Genomic DNA, 22,779 nt, shown 5'->3' on the forward strand with positions numbered 1-22,779 from the left:
TGATCCATTTTGAATTAATTTTAGTACACGGGGACAGGCTGTAGTCGAGTTTCATTCTTTTGCATGTGGCTTTCCAGTTTTCCCAACACCATTTGTTGAAGAGGCTTTCTTTTCTCCATTGTGTGTTGTTGGCCCCTTTATCAAAGATTATTTGACCATATATATGTGGTTTTATTTCTGGGCTTTCTATTCTGTTCCACTGGTCTGAGTGTCTATTTTTTTGCCAATACCATGCTGTTTTGATTATCGTGGCCCTATAATATAGTTTAAAGTCAGGTATTGTAATGCCCCCAGCTTCATTCTTTTTCCTTAGGATTGTTTTGGCTATTCGGGGTTTTTTATAGTTCCATATAAATCTGATGATTTTTTGTTCCATTTCTTTAAAAAATCTCATAGGGATTTTGATGGGAATTGCATTAAATTTGTATATTGCTTTGGGTAATATGGCCATTTTGATTATATTTATTCTTCCTATCCAAGAACAAGGAATATTTTTCCATCTCATTGTATCTTTTTCGATTTCCCTTAACAATGCTTTGTAATTTTCATTATATAGGTCCTTTACGTTCTTTGTTATGTTTATTCCTAGGTATTTTATTTTTTTTGTTGCAATCGTGAAGGGGATTATTTTTTTGAGTTCGTTTTCTAATATTTCATTGTTGGCATATAGAAAGGCTATGGACTTTTGTATGTTAATTTTGTATCCTGCAACCTTACTGTATTGGTTTATTGTTTCTAATAATCTTTTTGTGGAGTCCTTTGGGTTTTCGATGTATAGGATCATATCATCAGCAAAAAGTGATACCTTTACTTCTTCTTTTCCGATATGGATGCCTTTTATTTCTTTGTCTTGTCTGATTGCTCTGGCCAGAACTTCTAGCACCACGTTGAATAAGAGTGGAGAGAGTGGACAACCCTGTCTTGTTCCTATTTTAAGGTAGAAAGTCCTCAGTTTTATGCCGTTTAATAGGATATTGGCTGATGGTTTATCATATATGGCCTTTATCATGTTGAGATATTTTCCTTCTATAGCCATTTTGTTGAGAGTCTTAAACATAAAATTGTGTTGTATTTTATCAAAAGCCTTTTCTGCATCTATTGATAAGATCATGTGGTTTTTGTTCTTTGTTTTGTTGATATGCTGTATTACGTTAACCGTTTTGCGTATGTTGAACCATCCTTGAGATTCTGGGATGAATCCCACTTGATCATGATGTATTATTTTTTTAATATGTTGTTGTATTCGGTTTGCCAGTATTTTGTTTAGTATTTTAGCATCTGTATTCATTAGAGATATTGGTCTGTAGTTTTCTTTCTTTGTGCCATCCTTGCCAGGTTTTGGTATGAGGGTTATGTTGGCCTCATAAAATGTGTTTGGAAGTATTGCTTCTTCTTCAATTTTTTGGAAGACTTTGAGTAGAATAGGAACCAAGTCTTCTTTGAATGTTTGATAGAATTCACTAGTATAACCATCTGGGCCTGGACTTTTATTTTTGGGGAGATTTTTAATAGTTTTTTCTATTTCCTCCCTGCTGATTGGTCTGTTTAGGCTTTCTGCTTCTTCATGACTCAGTCTAGGAAGGTTGTATTGTTCTAGGAATTTATCCATTTCTTCTAGATTGTTGTATTTGGTGGCATATAATTTTTCATAGTATTCTACAATAATTCTTTGTATATCTATGATGTCTGTGGTGATCTCTCCTCTTTCATTCTGGATTTTATTTATTTGAGTCCTGTGTCTTTTTTCCTTGGTGAGTCTTGCCAAGGGTTTGTCAATTTTGTTGATCTTGTCAAAGAACCAGCTCCTTGTTTTATTGATTTTTTCTATAGTTTTTCTGTTCTCTATTTCATTTATTTCTGCTCTGATTTTTATTATCTCCTTTCTTCGGCTGGTTTTGGGTTGTCTTTGTTCTTCTTTTTCTAGTTCCTTAAGGTGTGAAGTTAAGTGGTTTACTTCGGCTCTCTCTTGTTTGTTCATATAGGCCTGAAGTGATATGAACTTTCCTCTTATCACTGCTTTTGCTGCATCCCAGAGATTCTGATATGTCGTATTTTCATTTTCATTTGTCTGTATATATCTTTTGATCTCTGCACTTATTTCTTCTTTGACCCATTCATTTTTTAGAAGTATGTTGTTTAGTTTCCACATTTTTGTGGGTTTTTCCCCCTCTTTTTTGCAGTTGAATTCTAGTTTCAAGGCTTTATGATCAGAAAATATGCTTGGTACAATTTCAATTTTTCTAAATTTGCTGATATTGTCTTTGTGGCCCAACATATGGTCAATTCTTGAGAATGTTCCATGTACACTAGAGAAAAATGTATACTCTGTCGCTTTGGGATGAAGTGTCCTGTAGATGTCTATCATATCCAGGTGTTCTAGTATTTTGTTTAAGGCCACTATATCTTTATTGATTCTGTGTTTGGATGACCGATCTAGAGCCGTCAGCGGTGTATTGAGGTCTCCAAGTATGATTGTATTTTTGTTAGTTTTTGTTTTAAGGTCAATAAGTAGCTGTCTTATATATTTTGGTGCTCCTTGGTTTGGTGCATATATATTAAGGATTGTTATGTCTTCTTGATTCAACTTCCCCTTAATCATTATGAAATGACCATTTTTGTCTCTGAGTACTTTTTCTGTCTTGTAGTCAGCATTATTAGATATAAGTATTGCTACGCCTGCTTTTTTTTGGGTGTTGTTTGCTTGGAGTATTGTTTTCCAGCCTTTCACTTTGAATTTGTTTTTATCCTTGTTGCTTAGATGTGTTTCTTGTAGGCAGCATATAGTTGGATTTTCTTTTTTAATCCATTCTGCTACTCTGTGTCTTTTTATTGGTAAGTTTAATCCATTTACATTTAGTGTAATTATTGACACTTGTGGGTTCCCTACTGCCATTTTATAAATTGCTTTCTGTTAGTTTTATTTTTTTTATTTTTTTATTTTTTATTTTTTATTTTTCATTTTTCTGAAGCTGGAAACAGGGAGAGACAGTCAGACAGACTCCCGCATGCGCCCGACCGGGATCCACCCGGCACGCCCACCAGGGGGCGACGCTCTGCCCACCAGGGGGCGATGCTCTGCCCATCCTGGGCGTCGCCATGTTGCGACCCTCCTGGGTGTCGCCATATTGCGACCAGAGCCACTCTAGCACCTGGGGCAGAGGCCACAGAGCCATCCCCAGCGCCCGGGCCATCTTTTGCTCCAATGGAGCCTCGGCTGCGGGAGGGGAAGAGAGAGACAGAGAGGAAGGCGCGGCGGAGGGGTGGAGAAGCAAATGGGCGCTTCTCCTATGTGCCCTGGCCGGGAATCGAACCTGGGTCCTCCGCACACTAGGCCGACGCTCTACCGCTGAGCCAACCGGCCAGGGCGCTTTCTGGTAGTTTTGTATCTAGTTTGATTCTTCTCTTTTGTTTTTCTATCATTTGTTTTTGTTTGTTTGTGTTCCATACTTCTTTCCTCTGTTGCTACCTTTTTTAAGTCAAGTGTTTTTGTGGTGGTTTTTTTAAGGGTGGTTACCATTAAGTAATGAAAAGGGTACCTACCATATTCATTGTAGTACCCTATCTTATAAGTATTTCTGCACTTCATCATCCTTTGCTACTGTTAATCTCCATCCTCTCCCCCCTTTTTTTCCTTTGTTGTCACAGTTTAAGTTTGGTTTTATTGTGTTCTTGGTGGAGCTGTTACTTGTGATGTTGTTTTCTTTTGTTCTTTGAATCTGGTTGGAAAACCCCCTTTAGTATTTCCTGGAGTGGGGGCTTTCTGTTGATAAATTCTCTCATCTTTTCTGTATTTGTGAATGTTTTTATATCTCCTTCATACTTGAAGGATAGCTTTGATGGGTATAGTATTCTTGGCTGAAAGTTCCTCTCTTTCAGGGCTTTAAATATTGGGGTCCACTCTCTTCTAGCTTGTAGAGTTTCTGCTGAGAAATCTGATGATAATCTAATAGGCCTTCCTTTATATGTTGTACTCTTCTTTTCCCTGGCTGCCTTGAGAATTTTTTCTTTGTCATTGGTTTGTGTCATCTTTATTATGATGTGCCTTGGACTGGGTTTGTTGGGGTTAAGAAAACTCGGTGTTCTGTTTGCTTCTTGAATTTGAGGCTTTAGTTCCTTCCACAGGCTTGGGAAGTTCTCGTCTATTATTTGTTTGAGTATATTCTCCATTCCATTTTCTTTCTCTTCTCCCTCTGATATACCTATTATTCTTATGTTATTCTTTCTGATGGAGTCAGACAATTCCTGTAGGGCTTTCTCATTTTTTATTATTTTTGAGTCTCTTCTTCTCTCTGTTGTGCCTCAAGTTGTTTGTCTTCTATTTCACTAATCCTATCTTCAATCTGGGCTGTTCTGTTAGCTAAGCTTGTTACCTCGTTTTTCAGCTCGTGAATTGAGTTTTTCATTTCTGTTTGATTTGTTTTTATAGTTTCAATTTCCTTGGTAATATATTCTTTGTGTTCATTGAGTTGTTTTCTGATCTCCCTATATTGCCTTTCTGTGTTTTCTTGTATATCTCTGAGTGTTTTTAAGATTTCTATTTTAAATTCTCTGTCATTTAGCTCCAAGGCTTCCAATATGTTAAGTCTTTTCTCCATAGATTTTTCCACATCTATTTGTGTTACCTCTCTTTCTTTTGTATCCATAATATTCGATTTCCTTTTTCTTATCGGCATCTGAGGGTGGTCTTATTGATAGCACTAATTAGAATTAATAAAGGGTAAAAAGTAAAAAAAAAAAAAAAAAAAAAAAGGTAAAACACCCCACAAAAAAAAAGTAATAATTTATTATTTCCCCCTTTTTTTCTCTCTTCTCTTTCCCTCCTCTCCCCTCCTCAGGGAAATATCATGCCTATAATGGAGGGCCTGATTTGGGGTGAAGAGTTCAAGGGGCAAAAAAAAAGGGAGTAGGGACCTACTAAATGCAAAAAAAAAAAAAAAAAAAAAAAAAAAAAGGAAGAAAATCTTAGACAAGCATAAGATGATTTGCTTGTAAGTGATGGTCGACTAAGAGATATAATGAGAGGGATAAGAGGGAACCAGAAAAAAGGACCAAAAAAGAATAATAAAGAAGAAAAAATAAAAATAATAAGTAAAAATCTGTTGTATTAAGTGGAGCGAAGACTAAATACAATGGAGACCTTGGGTTGGGAGGACCCAAAATGCCACAAAAATAAACAAACAAGAAAAAAAAAAACAAAAGCAAAAAAGAGAAATAAAGCCAAAAAAAGCCTTGAGTCCCAAATTAACTAATTTGTTCGTGATTGAGGATTATATGGGAGGAAAGTAAAATGAGAAAAGAAAAAACGAATAGAAAGGAAAAAATAAGAAAAAGAGAAAAACGAAGGAAGAAATAAAATAGGAAGAGAAAAAAACAAAATAAAGCAAGACAAAAAACAAAAAAAAAACAAAAGAGGGGAGAGTGAAAGTTAAGTGTTTTGGAGTATAACCTTAAAGGAGGGTGAGGCTGAAGAAGAAAAATAAAATGCAACACTCATGGGTAGTGTAGTTCATAAGATGGGCAGAGAATAGAAGGACCGAGGCGGAGGAAATAAAGGCAAAAAGATAGAAGAAACAAACAACAACAACAACAAAAAAAAATTAGTGGATCAAGTTGTAAAGTCTGTGGGTTTTTCTTGATTTTGAGAGGTTAACTTCTTCCTTTTTCTTTTCTCTCCCTCTTCCTGGTCGGTGACTCTGTACCCCAGGCTGTGCCCCTGTGTCACTCTTAGGTAGGGATTTGCAGTTGATGGGATTCTATGGCAATGTCATATAATTGGCTTTAGTCTTGCTGGAAGTAAAGGCTTGTTGGCGTTTGCAGGGTCCAACGATGAGAGAGTTTGCTTTCCTGGATTCTCTCTCCTAGTCCCCCCTTTCTGAATTAGCAGCCTGGTGATCCAGCTATAAGGCTGCAACTGCTTCTGCCTGGGGAGTAAGAGGCTCAAAGAGCTGGGAAATCCCCACTCTATCCCCACTCAGTGCAAGGCTTTGGGAAAGGCTCTGACAGTCAGGGCCTCCAGTGTAATCAGGCGGGGGTGGGAGTCAATTGTTGTCAAGGTGACTGTTCAGCGCCTATCATTTAGTTGGACCTCTCAACCCAGGCTTTCCACGCTTTGTAGCCTGTTTTTGCAGGGAAGAAGAGGCACTAGTCTCTGCTTACGACTAGTGTAGTATAGACCTTATTATCTGCCAAGTCCTTCTTGTTAGCGTTTATCTCTGAATATGGAGGCTCTATCAATCAGAAGTTGCCCCCGCCCCTTTAGCGAGAGGCACTAAAAAATATCACGCCTCTTGTCTTGGATCGCTGAACTGAGAGAGATCTTATCAATTAGAACCGAGGGTGCGCAGATTTTATGGGTTAAGCTAATTTCAGTGATTGGGTCGCAGCTGTGCTTCCGAAGGTATTTTAGGCTGCCTGCGCGCGCCCCTCCCCCAACGCTTGATTGTTAGCTTGAATGGCTGGGTGAGGTGCCCCGCCCTCGGAGAGAATCTCCCAAGCCTCTCCCGCTCGCCCTGCCGCTGGCGGCTGGACCGCAGCAGGCGCAGGATAATGGAGCCCCCTGGGTGTGCGGGCCAGCAGGGCGCCCTGGGCGCGTGGAATGCCCAAGGCACGCGCGCGAATGGGGCGCTCCGGGCACCGGTGGCCGGCGACCCCCACTCGCAGTGTGCGGGCCGCTGGGAATGTCAGCGGTGCTCAACCAGACCGGGCGCGCGTGCGGTGGCGGTTCGCGGCGGCCGCTCGCGGAGGCTCGCGGTGGCGGCTCGCGTCGGCCGCTAGCGGCGGCTCGCGGTTCCCAAGTATATGGGCTGACTCACCACAGGCGCACTTCCTTGCGGTTTGAAGGAATGTCCCTGTGGTCGATTCCTCCACACCCTCGTCTCTCAGATTCAAGTGATAACAGTCCTTTCGCTATCAGTTTGTGTGGAACTCCGGAATGCTCCGAGGATAAATTTTTCTGTTTCTAGTTGATAAATTTGTTGTGATTTAGGGGACAGCTGTCGGACGCGCTGCTCACGGCGCCATTTCCGTGACGTCACTCTGGAGGAAACAAATTCTTGATTGCCTGTTCTAAACCAGGCATTATATATACTTTGTGTTCTAGATTTTATTTTAAACGTCGAAAGACCTTGGGAAATTGGCACTATTATTCCTGTTTTATGAATGAGGACACAAGGTCAAGAACTACTTAGTGACTTGGTCAAGAGCAACTGACTAGAAGTGGGATTTGAACCCAGACTGTCTGGCTCCCAAACCTTATACTCTTAAGCACAACAACAACAACAACAAAAAGCATTGGCTTTTTAGTAGGCCCTATCTGGGTTGAACTCTCACCTTTCACACTATTTTGTGTTAATTCTTCTCTCTGAGCCTTAGTATCCTATAAACCAGTGATCTCCAAACCCCGGGCCGTGGATCGGTACCAGTACCGGTCCGTGGGCCATTTGGTACTGGTCCGCAGAGAAAGAATAAATAACTTACATTATTTCCGTTTTATTTATATTTAAGTCTGAACGATGTTTTATTTTTAAAAAATAACCAGATTCCCTCTGTTACATCCGTCTAAGATTCACTCTTGACATTTGTCTTGGTCACATGATACATTTATCCATCCCATCCTAAAGGCCGGTCTGTGAAAATATTTTCTGACATTAAACTGGTCCGTGCCCAAAAAAGGTTGGGGACCACTGCTATAAACTATGTAATACTCATCTGTAAGGTTATGATGGTGACTAAATAAGATCATGTGTGCATAATGTCTGACACATAATAGAGGCCTAAAAATAGTAGCTGCTCTTCTTTTCATAATTATTTAAGCATTTTACTGACCTTGAGTATTAAAGAACACTAAGTCACTGAGGGAGAAACAAAACTGAATTACTGCTCAGTTAAACATTATGATTGATAAAAGAATTGCAAACAGAGTGCCTACAACATGCACTCAGAATGAGCTTACAGTGCAGACCCTTCTGGACGGGGTCATCTCTCCTTGAGAATCTCAGGCAATTTACTTACACATTCCCGGTATGTGTTAGATAAGCTAAAGCACAGGTGGGGTGCCCCGACAATCTCTGGAGCAGGGAGGGGCAGCCCGTGGTCCCAAATTCAGTGCCAGGCACAACTGTATCATCTCTGGTGTGCTGCCACCATGCTGGACTTAATGCTGTGGCCCATTGGAACCAGTACTGAATAGCAGTTATTGTGTTGCCGATTTTTTTGAAAGGCAATTTCCCTTATAGCTATCAATTTAAAAAAATGTAGCATTAGCTCTGGCCGGTTGGCTCAGCGGTAGAGCGTCGGCCTAGCGTGCAGAGGACCCGGGTTCGATTCCCGGCCAGGGCACACAGGAGAAGCGCCCATTTGCTTCTCCACCCCTCCGCCGCGCCTTCCTCTCTGTCTCTCTCTTCCCCTTCCGCAGCCAAGGCTCCATTGGAGCAAAGATGGCCCGGGCGCTGGGGATGGCTCTGTGGCCTCTGCCTCAGGCGCTAGAGTGGCTCTGGTCGCAACATGGCGACTCCCAGGATGGGCAGTGCATCGCCCCCTGGTGGACAGAGCGTAGCCCCATGGTGGGCGTGCCGGGTGGATCCCGGTCGGGCGCATGCGGGAGTCTGTCTGACTGTCTCTCCCTGTTTCCAGCTTCAGAAAAATGCAAAAAGAAAAAAAAAAAAGTAGCATTAATGTCAGTTTCTAGACTTTCTGGTGCAAGTGTTTCCCTGTGTTTGTAGGAGTGGGCCACGGGCAAAAGACATCAGTCAGCCTTTGATGATAGAATGTCCTGTTTGCTACATTTTCCCCTCAGGCAGAGGGGCAGCACAATGGAGTTTCCTTGCACCAGGGGTGCCAGGGTCAGTCCTGAGTTTTTTTCTTGACTCTTATTAACGGAGAGAATAATACCCACCTTCTGGAACAGATGTGAATCAACAGGTGCTGTGTATTCATTAATCCTCTTTCTCCTTATGCTTCTGTGGGGGTATAATTTGAGGTCACTCTGCTAATTCAGAGTGTGTACTTCAATAACTAATGCAAATTACTGTTTATTGAGATGCTACAATTGACTGATACTATGGTTTTCACCTCAATAGCTGCTATATCTTGTAATGACTTTGAAATTAAGTATTACTATCTCCATTTTTCAGCAGAGGAAACTGAGATTAGGCAGCTTTAATATTTTATCTCTAAAATTAATGTTGGTTTATAATACAGATGACTTAAAAAATAGAGAATAAAATTCATTGTATAATTACTATTAATTGTACAATGACTACATTCCCGGCACTTTGCTGTTTACAGATGGCAGAGATGGCATGTGAACACATGGTGACAGTGGTCAGTGGACCTGTATTACCAAGACTTAGGAGGGTGAGCTATGAGGTCTGACGTGGGTAGGGTCCACTGGGACAATCCAGAAAGATCATATTTGCTCACTGTTTAAGGATAAGAAGAAATGAGAGAGGAAAAGGTACTATAGGTTAAGAGAATAGGAGACAAAAAAAGCACTGTGACATAAAAAAATCACAGTATGGCAGAATTGACACATTCTTCTGGGTTTTGTGGTATATGGATCCTGCAGGGGGTGTTCTGCATGATGAGGCTGTTAAGCCCAGTGGGGATGTGCTCTTGGGGAATGTGGACTGCAGTATGGAGCCCTGGCAGGATCTTACACAATGCAGTGCCTGAATGGAAGCTTAAAATAACCACCTGGTAGGGAGGAGCGATTCAGAGCAAGGAGTGTGAGAAGCACCAAAGCACAGGCAGTGAGGCCAGCAGGGGTGTTGGTAAGGTATTGATAAAGGATTGAGGAAGGCCGTGGCACAGGCCACTGGGAGGAGGGGGTGGATCTGAGAGGACTGTTAGGGCAAGGATGGGTTCTGTTTCTTTTATGCTGTATCTTGACCGCTGGGCATATAGAAGGCACTCAGTGATTGAGTGCTAAATTGAATGACCTGAGCATGAAACGTGATGGCAGAAGAAGACACAGAGGATGAGTCTAATAGCATCAGAAGATGATATTTAAAACTGCAGCTGTTTTCTGTTAATGAAGATCAGGAAAACCACCGAAATTCCATGCACAGAACAGAGACGGCGCACGCCATCCTCAGCTGCCCGTCCCGGAAGCTAGAGGTGACCAGGAGACTGCGCTGTACAAGGACTTCCAGGTTTCCTGAGATTTTCACAGGATGTGGGAGGAGAATTCAAGCCCATCTTGACTGAATCTTAAGGGGAGAGTGACTTTAGTTGGCTTTTGGGTTATGGTCATAGAGTCAATAAGAGAAAACATATTTTGATTGTGGCTTTTAATGATTCCATGTGATGGAATGTGGGCTCTTTTATAAGAAGCACTTCTCTAGTCTTTTTATGACATTTTGGCCATGCTTAAATATTTTAAGTAATTTATTAGGTTTTTCCCTAGTTAGTAATAATTACTAACTCTTTTTGTTAAATTTTCAATAGAAACAAATTCCTAGAGTTTCACTTCCTATTATGTTGTAGCATTTTTCTATTTTACTGGTTCTTAGACTATGTTTGGCCACAAATGCAGGAGATTGTCCTCCACAAGGGATGTTTAGGTTTTCAAACTCTCACAGTATTATAGCTTGTGGATGGTGGGAACATGCACACGTCTTCCTTCCCTCATCCCTTCTTCCTTTGTTCCTCCTCTTCCTGCACTACGTGGGGCCTAGCAGAACCTGCCATGGAGATGGAGTTTGAGAGCTACTTTAATAGAAGGTTCTATGAGTCTCTGGTTCCCAACCATGAAGGACAGAGAATATGAACCAGGGAAAAGGAGGTAAGTGTGGCCACCATTTAGATTTTCCTTCCAAATGCATATACTTTTTAGAAAAGTATGACCAATTAATAATTACTAACTCCTTTTGTTATCAATTGCCCTTTTTCCAAGGTCAGTAGAAATCAAGCAAGAGCAATGAAGGAGCTGACAAGAGAAGAGGAGTGGGTAGGAGGTGGGAGCCTACATGGCAGGAAAAGGGTGCTGGTAACGGGTGCTGAGAGGGTGTGGTCCGGAGTCACCGTTCCCGTGGATCCCAGGGCTGGCCTACACCTGATTCCCAGAACCAGCTCACTTGCTGTCATGGGCTGGAATGATATTGGTGGCCAAGCCTTGTTGGGGAAAGCTAGGTGGCACTAATAACCAGAGGATTGCACCAGGGCTGGAGAATACCTTGCTGATCACTGCAGGTCTCTGGCAGGTTCTGCAACTGAACATCTGTGGGCTTTGATCTCTCCATCTGTAGACGGAGTATAACATTACTGCCCACACGCTTGACCATGGCACTGTGAAAATTAACAGGTGATAAGAGAATTATGAGATCTTTGAATTATAAGTTCTCTCATAATTATTCCCATAAAATGCCATCAGTACTTATGCCATTTATATTAGGATTGGGGGAAAATGCAATTTCTATTTGCCATTCTGCTTATCTCTAATTCTCTTCCTTCTGAACTTACCAATGTCAATAACAGTGTCCCTTCTATGTTAGTACTCACTGTGTGACAAAAGCGGGACAATGGCATTTCAGTCTTGTATTTTGGATTTATTTAGGAGAATCATCACACTAGAAAATCATAAAGAATAAAAAGCATCTTTGGTTAAGAACAGTTTGTAGGCAGAGAAGCAATGGGAGGTGGATCCTGAGATAATGACACAATCCATCCTTCATCTGTAACAGAGACGACTCCAGGTGTCCATAGGCGACTGCTGAACGTTTTCAAACCCAGATTGTCTACCGGGTTTTCTTACTCAAGACAATTCTACCGTGCTACCACAGTCAGATTTCTGGTCAGGCACGAAGGTGTGGCTGGCACTGGGCCCCATTCCATGTAAAGTGACCCCCACACTCGACTGACACAACACACACCCCAGCCCCATGTGTGTCCTGTTTGACTTATCCATTTGTAAAACACCCAGGAAGCATGTCAGATCAAGATGAAAAGCAAGGTGTTTACAAACTGGTAAAGAAATACGATACTTATCCCAGCAGCTGAAATGAACCCAACAGATGTATTTTTGGTTAAAATTAAAATCATGAGGCCTATCATGTTACCCCTGGCGATGCTGCCAGATGCACAGTGTGCATCTGACAAGGAGGCGCCCACTGGTCATTGGAGCCCGACTGTGGGTTCCAACAGCTCATTACCAGAGCTTCTCTGAGGAAGGGGCGCCCAAGTGTTGAATACACAGAAGCAGGCTTGTGAGCAATACAGAAATGATTCTTTTCTACTGTTCCTGCCCACAAACTTACGTGCTGTAATGGAAGAGCTCTGAAAAGAAAACGAATGGAGTCTAACATCTTTGATTCTGGGCTGCCAAAGTGGTTTCCATCTCAGCCCAGCAGCCTAGATATGTCCTCCAGGACATAAGAATGGAAACAGATCAGCTCTTCCCACTCAAGTCCCTGGCATCTCTCCTCCCACTAGAACGATACAACTCCAAATAGAAGTGACCTGTATGTGTCCAGAGACATAGAGGAGAGACACAGCAGATAGTGTGGAAGGCCATTCTCTAGGGCAAGCTCCTCAGGTATCTATCAGGGTCCTCCTGCACATAGTTTATGAGTATGGTCCCTCCCTTTTTAAAAATCACTGAACAAGGAAGTGGTGGTTCCCAATGTGAAAAAATTACTGTTGGCAATACCAGAGAAAGACCTCTAAGCTGCCTTTAAGGCCAGCTTTCCCAAGGGCTGTGGTCCATGCTGGGAGCTGGCCATGTGACAATGCTGTATCAGGGGTCCTCGCCAGCACGCAGGTTTGAATTCCCATGCTTTCATAGCCTCCCTTTATGTACTGGTATTTGGTTCTTTCGCACAGAGGTCCAAGCCCAATCCTACCTCATTGTCATAATGAACCCAGTCAAACTGTACCCACTGTCATCACCTGTCTGCGCCTGTAGTGCTCGTGCTCTGCTTACAGTGTCGCCCTGGAGCATGGCCACCCACACACATTTCCATGTGTACATGTGACATCTTAGGAAGTCACACAGATTCTCATAGAAATGGCCATAAGAATTAGAAAGGAAACAGTAGAGAGAGAAAAAAAATTAAAACAAAGAGCTGCAGATTATGTCCCCTGGATGCTTTGGTGATGGCAAACTCCCCTACCCCCATAAAAGGACCCAAAACAGGGAAACATAAGACATAACAAACATAATATGATGTGCTTCATAAATAATAAATAAGCCAAAAACGTAAAATTCACTAATTAACAGTCTAAATGTTATGTAACAGTGTTGCAATTTAAAGGGGAATTAGCAAAGCCCCACAGACCTGGGGCTCTCTGCTTGAACATGGAGTGACATGGGGCTCAGTAAAACTTGTGAATATTATAAAGGAATAAAAACACAAAGAGGAGAATTGGTGCAGCACAGATGGTGAGTGTTACCACAACGTGCTAGAACAACTGGCCCAAATTTTGGCTGCATCACCTATGTAATAATATTGGAACAGTACCCGCCCAATCTAACATTAACCACTGAGTTATGTCTCCCCAAATTTGTATGTTGAAGTCCTTATCCTAAATACTTGAGAGTGTAACCTCACCTGGAAATGGGTACTGCTGATGTAATTAGTTAAGATGAGGTCATACTGGAGTCAGGTGGGCTCCTAATCCATTACGTTTGGTGTGCTTATGAAAAGGGGAAAGTTGAAAACAGAGACATATAGACAGGGTAAAGGCCACGTGAACATACAGGCAGAGAACAAGGTGATGTGTCGACAAGCCAAGGACACCAGATGGCCAGCCAACCACCAGACACCAGGAGAGACCTGGAAAAGATGCCTTCTTGGCATCTTCCGAAGAAGCATGACTCTGCTGACACTTTGACCTTGGCTGTCTAGCCTCCAGGATTGTGAGACAATAAATTTCTGTTGATTATGTCCTAGCAGAGTAATACACCTAGGAAATAGAATAAAGGATCTCAAGCTTTGAAGAATCAGAGAAAAGGATGGCAATGAGCATAAAGTTAGGAACAGAGATAACAGAAAATTTACTGAATGGGAACAGAACTTTGGCACAGACATCTGAGAATTCAGACAAATCTACTCAGGGGTGTGTGACTTTCCATGACCACATTTCCCTTCACATGGGTGTCTATCAATATAAAGAATATATAAAGACAAAGGTAAAGCATTAAAGGTATCACAAATAAGGGAAAAGTTGGTATTTAATGATGTAAGAATAATAATGTAATTAAATTTCCCTCCTTAGACTTTGGAGGAGGATAGTGCTGTGTGGAGAAACTATGACAAAGCCAAGAAAAAGTTCTTGATCAGGGTCACCTTGTTCTTTGAAGGCAGAGGGGAATATTTTAAGACTTAGAGAACCTAAACCAACTAAAAATACAAACAGTGGATCACAAAGATTTATAGCCATTATGATATTGCAGGAGATAAGTTAGGCTAGCTAGACAAAGATTTAAAGACTACTCTGAGAAACAAATAAATTAGAGCATTAAGCAAGGATTAATTAGTAATCCTTTCATTAATAATAAAAACTGTTGGCATATTAGCAAATAAATTCTTGGAACTATCAGGTATTAGCAGAATCTCAAAGGATCACAGATAATAATTACAAAAATAAACAGTAGTAAGGGAAACAAAATACTACTTCTGTTTCCAAAAGGGAATCAAAGTTTCTTTAGTTGATAATATAAATAAACAGAAGTAATTAAAATGAATTTTCTGAAATACATTAATGTTAAAATGTTAATAAACTGACCATTTAAGGTTATTTTTAGATAATCTTAAAAAGAAATAGAATTTACGATCTACCACAGAAAACAGAAATAAAAAGAAAAAACAGTAAATAACTACAACAATTTAACATTTAATTGGGCTGAAGGACAAAGAATGTATCAAAAAATAAATGTGAACAGGCTAAATTTATTTATTAAAACAAAAGTGGATACATATTCCGGATTTATAGTAACCTCTGTCAGAACAGGAGAGGCTGCTAAGCATGTTATAGCTCATTGTCTGTATGCATTGTTCTATTATTGGATTTCCTAAACTGGCTAAACTGAAAATGCTCCTGCATATGGAGCAAAAGCATTTACTGTATTTTATCATGCTTATAATCTTTAAAGTTAAGATATTATTAAAGTGTACCCAGCAAATATTGTAAGGTCAATTAAAAAAAATTTAAAAGGGGGTAGTCATATCCTGGAACTCCTATGAGTCTACCATATCATGCTTTTTACTTAAAAAAAATTTACATTTCTTTTGAATGCTGATGAACAGGAGACACCAAATCTTTTTCGCCTGCAAACTACTACCTTCTTTATTAGATCCAGCTAATAACACTGTTTTGTCTTTTTCCAAATAGCTCCAGATATATGGAAAAGATTTATATAGGCGGATGGGGATCCTCAAACCCCTCAGTGAGATCTTCTCTGAGCATAGCTTTTAAGATACCTAGAGGCAGAAAAAGCCCAATAGAGATCAGGGGAACTACCAGCTTTTACAATACACCCTTAAAGGCTCCAACGCTTCAAAGGGGTCTCATAGGATGCCATCTGGGTCCTGCTTCAATAGTGGAAAGGAAGGTCATTGAGCTAAAGCCTGCCAGACTTACATGCTTCTGCTGTGAGGAAACAGGGACACTGGAAGGTAGGCTTCCCCCTCGCTCCTCTAAGGGAGGGTTCAGTCTCTTCCAGCCCTGCTCCAGCCACCTATGACCTAACCTTGCCCAGAATGCTGAGGTTTGCCACTGAAGGCTGAAGATGCCCAGGGCCGTCGGCCCCATCTACAACACTGTGAACGAGCCTAGAGTATTTCTTTCAAGAAGCAGGTAAACTGATCTCATTTGCACAAGGGCCACTTAACTATGTTTTGCCTGAATAGTCAAGTTTTTTATTCTTCCCTCGAAGATCTCTGTTGTGGGTATGAATAGTCCTATTTTCTGCTGCTTTGTTTAATATATAGTGTTTCCTTTATTCCTCCTACCTCAATGCCCCACTCATATTTCAGGCTGGGACCTACTCCTAATTTAGAGCTCTCTTTCCCCCTTTTGCCAACTTCTATTTTGAATCTACCTTTGCCACCCAGCTTAGTGTATCCCAAGGTTCTCTTTACCATGCCACAGTCGCAGAGCTCCAGGGAAAAGCAACCTGGTCTCATCTCTCCAGGCAGAGGAGAACAGAAGCTCCATATTCGCACATGCTGCAGATGGCTTTTCCAGTCTACCTGAATCATTACCAGCTAGAAGCAGCTGTCATTGGGACTTGGACATGAGCTGCAAAGTATAGAATGGTGACAATTCCAGTGCCATGCGGACTTTTCCTGGATGTGGACTTTTCCTGGACTGCTGCTCCCTGTGACAGCTCCTAACAGACTGAACTGTGGTTGGGTTGCATTTTTCAGGGATTTGGCATGGTGATGGGGCCAACTTGGACTTGGTGAACATGTTAAGGACACTACTCTTTTATGGATTCTTGCTGTATTGGCTAAGAGTTTGCTTAAAGGCTTTAATCACTGTAAAAAAAAATAGAAGACTAGATAAAGAAGATGAGGTGCATATACACCATGGTATACTATTCGGCTAGAAGAGGTGATGACATCTGATCACTTACAACAAAATGATGGAATCTTGATAACATTATACGGAGTGAAATGGGTAAATCAGAAAAAAACAAGAACTGCAGGATTCCATACATTGGTGGGACATAAAAACGAGACTAAGAGACATGGATGAGAGTGTGGTGGTTACGGGGAGTCGGGGGAGGGAAGGGGGGAGAGAGGGAGGGGAGGGGGAGGGGTACGGAGAAAGCTGGATGGAGGGTAATGGGGGACAGTCTCTCTTTGGGTGATGGGTATGCAACAGAACTGGATGACAGAATAACCTGGACATGTTTTCTTTGAATGTATGTATCCTGATTTATTGATGTCACTCTATTAAAATAAAAATGTATTTATTAAAAAAAAAGAAAAGCTCAAAAAAATTAATTGGATTAAAATATGATTCAACAATCTGTTGTTTAAAAGAAAAATATATTTAGCACCAAGTCATTCTGGTGGCTGGGTGGGGTAGAACTGTCTGAGATTTTAACCCACTTAAAAACGAGCAGAGAAATATTGGGCTTTTCCATTTGTTAAATGCAATTTCACACACACAAATCCTCTTTATTTTGCAAGACTAGGTTCACGACTCTCCCCCTCTGCGACTTCTCCTATCTCCCCTAGGTGACGTTCAAGACGGCTCAGCCTTTATTATAATGTAGCACAATTAAATTTATCTTTTGCTCTCATTAGAACTTGAGTGCTTGGAGAGAGCAACTTTTGGTCTTTCCAAGCATAGCTTATCAAATAGGGAATATTATATATCTGTTAAAAAGCAAAAATAATGGATTAGGAAGAGAAAGATGGACATTACAGGCCCATCGATCCTTCACATGAGCAAAGGAACACAGACTCAAAAGTGCATCTATTCAGAGAACTCTGGTTGTGCAGTGACTGGGATACTTGATTCGTGGCAGGGGAGGGACTTAGGGCGAGGACTCAGATGCTGAACCGATATGTTGCAAAGGGCATTTAATATCATCCTATGGAGTCTATGGAATTGATTGCAAAAACAATGGGAGACAATGAGGCAGGATTAGCTTTGCCCACTTTTTCGGGTAGCAGTATCTCTGATGAGAGGATGGAGAACAGCTTGGAGGAGAGGGGGCTTTGAGGCAGGGAGACTAGTTATACAAGGCCATTGGGTTGTCAGTGAGTGGTGCGATTTTCTCTTCTTTTTATGTCTTTATTTTAGAGTATTTTAAAAAGCAAGCTTGTAATATCTTTAGATTAAAACATTTAAAAAGCAGGCTGTCTCTTTCTTTTCCTCTCCCCTTCTCTCTTCTCCCCCCTTTTTCCTTCCTTCTTTTACCTCCTCCTTCTTTTACCACCTTCCTTCCTCCTTCTCTCCTCTCTTCTTCCCTCTTTTTTTACCTCCTTCCTTTCTATCCCTCTTTCTCTCTCTCATCCTTTCTTCTTTTCTGCATTAGGGCAATGAGAATGGAGCACAGGTTTCAGATCCCATAGATTCTTGTGGTCCAGATGTTGTCAGGTCTCAGAGATTGGTTAGATGTGAGGGATGCAGAGAAGAAAGGAGTTAAGAAGGACTTAGGAATTTCTAGGTCAAGCGGCAGGGTGTGGGGATCTACAATTTGAGAGAAAAAACCAGGAGGTAGAACAGTGTTTCTTTGGGCTATGTGTATGAATTAGGACAAAGTGCATTTGGGGCTCATGTATGGTACGCAGACCTGGGTGAAGAAGTACAAGCCTGGGGTCTGGAGATGTACATTTGGCACCATTAGCACAGGGGTGACTGATACCACCATGGAATTTGATGAAATTAACCTAGGTTCAAGAAAGTCCTCTTCTAATGATACAAGAATGAAATTGGAAGAAATATGTACACTTTGGGGGTAAAGAAAGAAAGAAAAGTCAGAGAAAGAAATTACATGAAATAAACAATTTAGAAAGAATAAAGTTTCATTTGCAAGGGAAGAAAAATCTTCGAGGAGGGTGATGTTCAGTGATAAAGGTTCTTCCAGGAGGTTGAATGGAATGAAGAGAATTAGGATGATACCAGGATATCAGGAAAACCTTTTTTATAAAATGATAGGAGAGAAGACAGATGACAAGACACTGAAAAGTGACAGAGAAGTGAGGACACAAAATCAGGGAGGACAGAGTGTTCTTAAAAAGTTTGGAAGTGAAAGGATGGAAAGAGATGACTTAGGTGGTCAAGGAAATATTTTTTTTTAAGGGTGAGGAAAATCTGATTTGGTTTGCAGACTAAACAGAAGGAGGCAGTAGAAAGATGTTGGGCCAATAAGTTTGTAAAATTTGTGTTATTTGGTTTGCTCACTTTTATTGTTAAAAATGGCGCTGCCCACATGAATGGTCGCCCAGGTGATATGGCTAATTGCCTTTCTTCTTGGGAAGGGGCTTGGTTATACTAATGTGTGCTGGAGGAGGGTTTTCATGCAGAAAAGTTTTAAAAGGAGGAGCTAGGAGGCCATTTTGGGAGGAGACCACATTGTTGCAGGGAGAGAGGCCATGTGGTGGTTGGAGAGAAAGCAGCAAGATGGAGATGTGCAGAGGGGGGAAAAGGAGGTGGCTGAGGCTAGTAGGGTTTTTGATTCTAGGAAAACTCGAAAAGAATTCTCCTGGTTGTGGTACCGGAGAATGTGTGAATGGGTTTTGGTGCCTGTGTGTTTGTTTTTACTCCCTTGCTGAGTGCAGGGCTAGAAATAAAGAAAATGGCCCACCAGTTCTTGGCTCCATTGTTTCATTGCCATCTATCCGAGTCTAATGGGAACCTGCATAAGCCAGGCAGCTGTGATAATGGCCATGGCTACTGAACTTACAAAAGACAAAGAAGGGAATGATTGATTAGATAAGGTTCCAGAGAAATTAGATGGGCAGTCACACAAATGGGGATACTTATATTATTAGATTAAAAAAAATTCTGAATAAAAAGCAAAAAGGATTGTAATAGATGCAGCCTACCTAAAAAAGTAAATATTTATGTCCCAAACAACATAAATATTCAAATAAGAAAAGTGGGAAAGCTTGACCTGTGGTGGTGTGGTGGATAAAGCATGGACCTGGAATGCTGAAGTCGCTGGTGCACAACTCCAGGCTCAGTGGGTCAGGGCACATACGAGAAGCAACTACTATGAGTTCTCCCCTTGCCCCTTTCTCTCTGTCTTCTCTCTAAAATCAATAAATAAAATCTTAAAGGAAAAAAGTGGGAAAAATGCAAGAAGAAATATAATTAGTAATTGCATAACAAACTCTATTCAGAACCTGCCTGAACAAAGAATAGAGACAAAATGCAAACCTGCAACAATTAAGAAAAAACTAACAGATATACAAAACAACCTGACAGAATTAAAATTCTTTTCCCATTAAAAACAGATCTCTCTCCCCCAAACTTATCACATAAGGGAGACAAAGTCACATTTAATAAACATACACTTACAACATCTGTTCACAACCAATCCATAGGCCAGATAATTAGGCTAAGGGCTTCCATGATGGTTGTGCTGAGTGTGAACCTCCTTTTGCTAGAGAACATGCACCCTGTTAGTGTGGAGAAGACTCTCATCTTCTGGACTCCCTGAGGTTCTTACTGTAGAAAGTGACTGAGGTTGACTTTCCATGTACTCTTTCTTTCCACAAACACAAGCACAGAAGGAGGCTCCCAGAGAGTCACTTAATAAGTGATCTTGGGAGAAGGTCTTAATCTTCCTGAATATCTGGGGTCCAGTTAGGTTTCAATGCTTTATTCATTCTGTCTCTGTGGGGCACTTCCTGTGGGCACTGGATGCAGGGCTGGGCATTCATTTCTCCGAAGTACTGAGTAATTACATTCTACTCAATTAGTCCCTCCCTGGTACTTACTGGTAGTGATTGAAGTGGTTATGCATTACTTAAGTCAACAATCAAACTGATTTGGTCCCAGGGGCAACATAAGAGCATAAAGAGTCCATTAATACAGGGAAAAAAACTACGTTTGAGGTAACCTGACAGAAAATTAAGATTTTAAAAACAAGTTAAAGGAAATTAAAGTGTCCCTGTATGTCACAGCTCTACTCCTTTATTATTGCCTTCTATTCATTAACAGCTACACCTTACTTTTCCTGCTCTGGGGGCTACGAATGATGGACAAATACAAGAAGAAGAAAATAAGAGCAAGTGAAACGACATATTTTTAGCATGGAGGAGTCATGTGCTAAGAAGTTCCAAGGTGCAGAGCCACGTGCTCAGCTCAGACCGCCTCCCTCCTTTCCAGTTGATAAACCACAGGGACATGGTTTTCCTTCTCTGCCTCTTCACTCACATCCCTTTGTTACTCTTCTCTGACTTCTTCTCCCTTTAAGTCCTGGGTGATGGAAGAACAAAGAAAATTTGCCTGAGAAGACCAGGGCCCAAAGAACTGCCCCAGACGCATCCCTGGTAAGGTCTCTGAATGTTGTGGTTCTTCCATTGCTGTTGGTAAAGGATAATTCAATCTCAAGTACACTATTAGAGTATTATACAATGATTTGAAATGTCTCTATCCAGGCGAGGGCTGTCAAGAGAGGAAAAGAAAAAAACAAGAGCTCTTACTTTTCCACAGAAAGTATTTTAAAGAGAGAGGGGTAAGGGGAGGATGAAGAGGCTAAAGGGGGTCAAATACATAGTGACGGAAGGAGGCTAGATTTCGGTGAGCACACAGTGGAGTATACAGACGATATACACCTAAAACTTATGTAATATTATTAACCAATATAACCCCAATAAATTTAATTACAAGAATCAGTTATCAGGGTACAGTCATTAAAGCTGATATAATTAGAAACAGCTGAGAGATAGGAGGGTTTTTTGTTTGTTTGTTTGTTTGTTTTTTGAATGTCCTGCGGATGGTGCATCCTATACACTGATTTGAGGTCAGAGGTTTGGTATTTTTGCATAATTCTGTCTTATCTTGTGAATCAGCTGCGCATTTCACATCAAGGTAAATGAGTTTCCTGTCTTATAATGTTAAATAAAATGTCTTTAAAAAAATGGATCATCCAGTACATCTCTACAAGAAGGCCCTTGCACTTTTAAGAAGTTAAGTGAAATCATTATTGATGGATATTTACTACAGCCATCATCAGTTTCAGAAAACCTAAGTTATGAGCTAGGCTTTTTATGAGCTGGATAAGCAGTTAGAATTCAATAGAAACTCATAGAGTGAACAATATATTTAGAACCACTCTGCAGGACTGAGCCACATTTTCCCATTTTAAATAATCAATATTTTAGCTGTGGCTTAGTTGTTAGGATGTATAGTTTGCCCTGTCTGGGCTTTATTTGCTGTCACATTAATAAAGTACGAAGTTTCAAATTATATCCCTGTTCCACTGGGAAAATATAGCCCAAGCTGTGACTTTCCAAAAGGAATCCTGTCCACATTCAACTACAGGATAATCAGCCAAAGAAAATGATGGGACTCTTGTTATTTGAATCACTTAAACCTTGTTTGTGTGACATGCTGCCCATTATTCCAAACAGAGATTCCCTCTGGATGGAGATGGGAGGGATCCTGGAGTTCTCCTGTCCTGCAGTCCTGGTTCTAATGGCATGGTTACCACCTTCTGAAGGCTGACACTGCGCACTCACAACAACTTCACAGCCTGAAAAAAGTACCGTTTTTTTCACAATTTACAGGAAGACTCTGCACACGGAAGAATCCTAATTGGAACGTTTTCAACAGCACTTAAATATCAGGCCAGCTGGATTGCCATCACCCTTGTGAATTTAATCGGCACACTTATCCCAACACCTGTATTCAATGACCACTGAAGGCTGTGCTATAGCTGTCGCCCTAATCAGGTTGTGATCATTTCTCATCATTAGCTCCAGCGTTCCAGAAATGAGCCATTCTATGGCAGCCTCAAAGGCACTCATTTTGTAAAAGGGTGACTAGGAGAATCGGTCTCTTTGAAATGAAATGCCTTACAAATATCCTCTCACTTGTTCTTCCTCTACTTTTCCCTTTTCCAAATTCCCAGAAGGAATACTTTTTTCAGAGCTAATTTTATGTAGCTGACCCACGACTTACATATGATATCTCAGTCTCCACCAAATATTGATCCAAATATTGAGATTTTTTTCATAAAAGATAATAGAATCACTAAACAAAAATGTCATGTCATCTGTTCCTTTCTTATGCCACTGTAATCTATTAACCCAGCTTTTATTCCCCAAACAAACCACAAGTGATCAGGAGCCCAAGCCTCTCTTCTTATGA

At 41.0% G+C, this 22,779-nt stretch overlaps 1 protein-coding gene and 1 pseudogene across 1 annotated transcript in view; both read right to left on the bottom strand.

Annotated features, from left to right (window-relative positions):
• LOC136328682 (phosphoserine aminotransferase-like) overlaps positions 1-12,771 on the bottom strand; it is a 49,868-nt pseudogene extending 37,097 nt beyond the window's left edge.
• CAP2 (cyclase associated actin cytoskeleton regulatory protein 2) overlaps positions 1-22,779 on the bottom strand; it is a 191,314-nt gene that overhangs the window by 87,561 nt on the left and 80,974 nt on the right. The window lies entirely within an intron of this gene.

The sequence above is a fragment of the Saccopteryx bilineata genome, chromosome 3, assembly GCF_036850765.1.
Source record: "Saccopteryx bilineata isolate mSacBil1 chromosome 3, mSacBil1_pri_phased_curated, whole genome shotgun sequence".
Lineage (NCBI taxonomy): Eukaryota > Metazoa > Chordata > Mammalia > Chiroptera > Emballonuridae > Saccopteryx > Saccopteryx bilineata.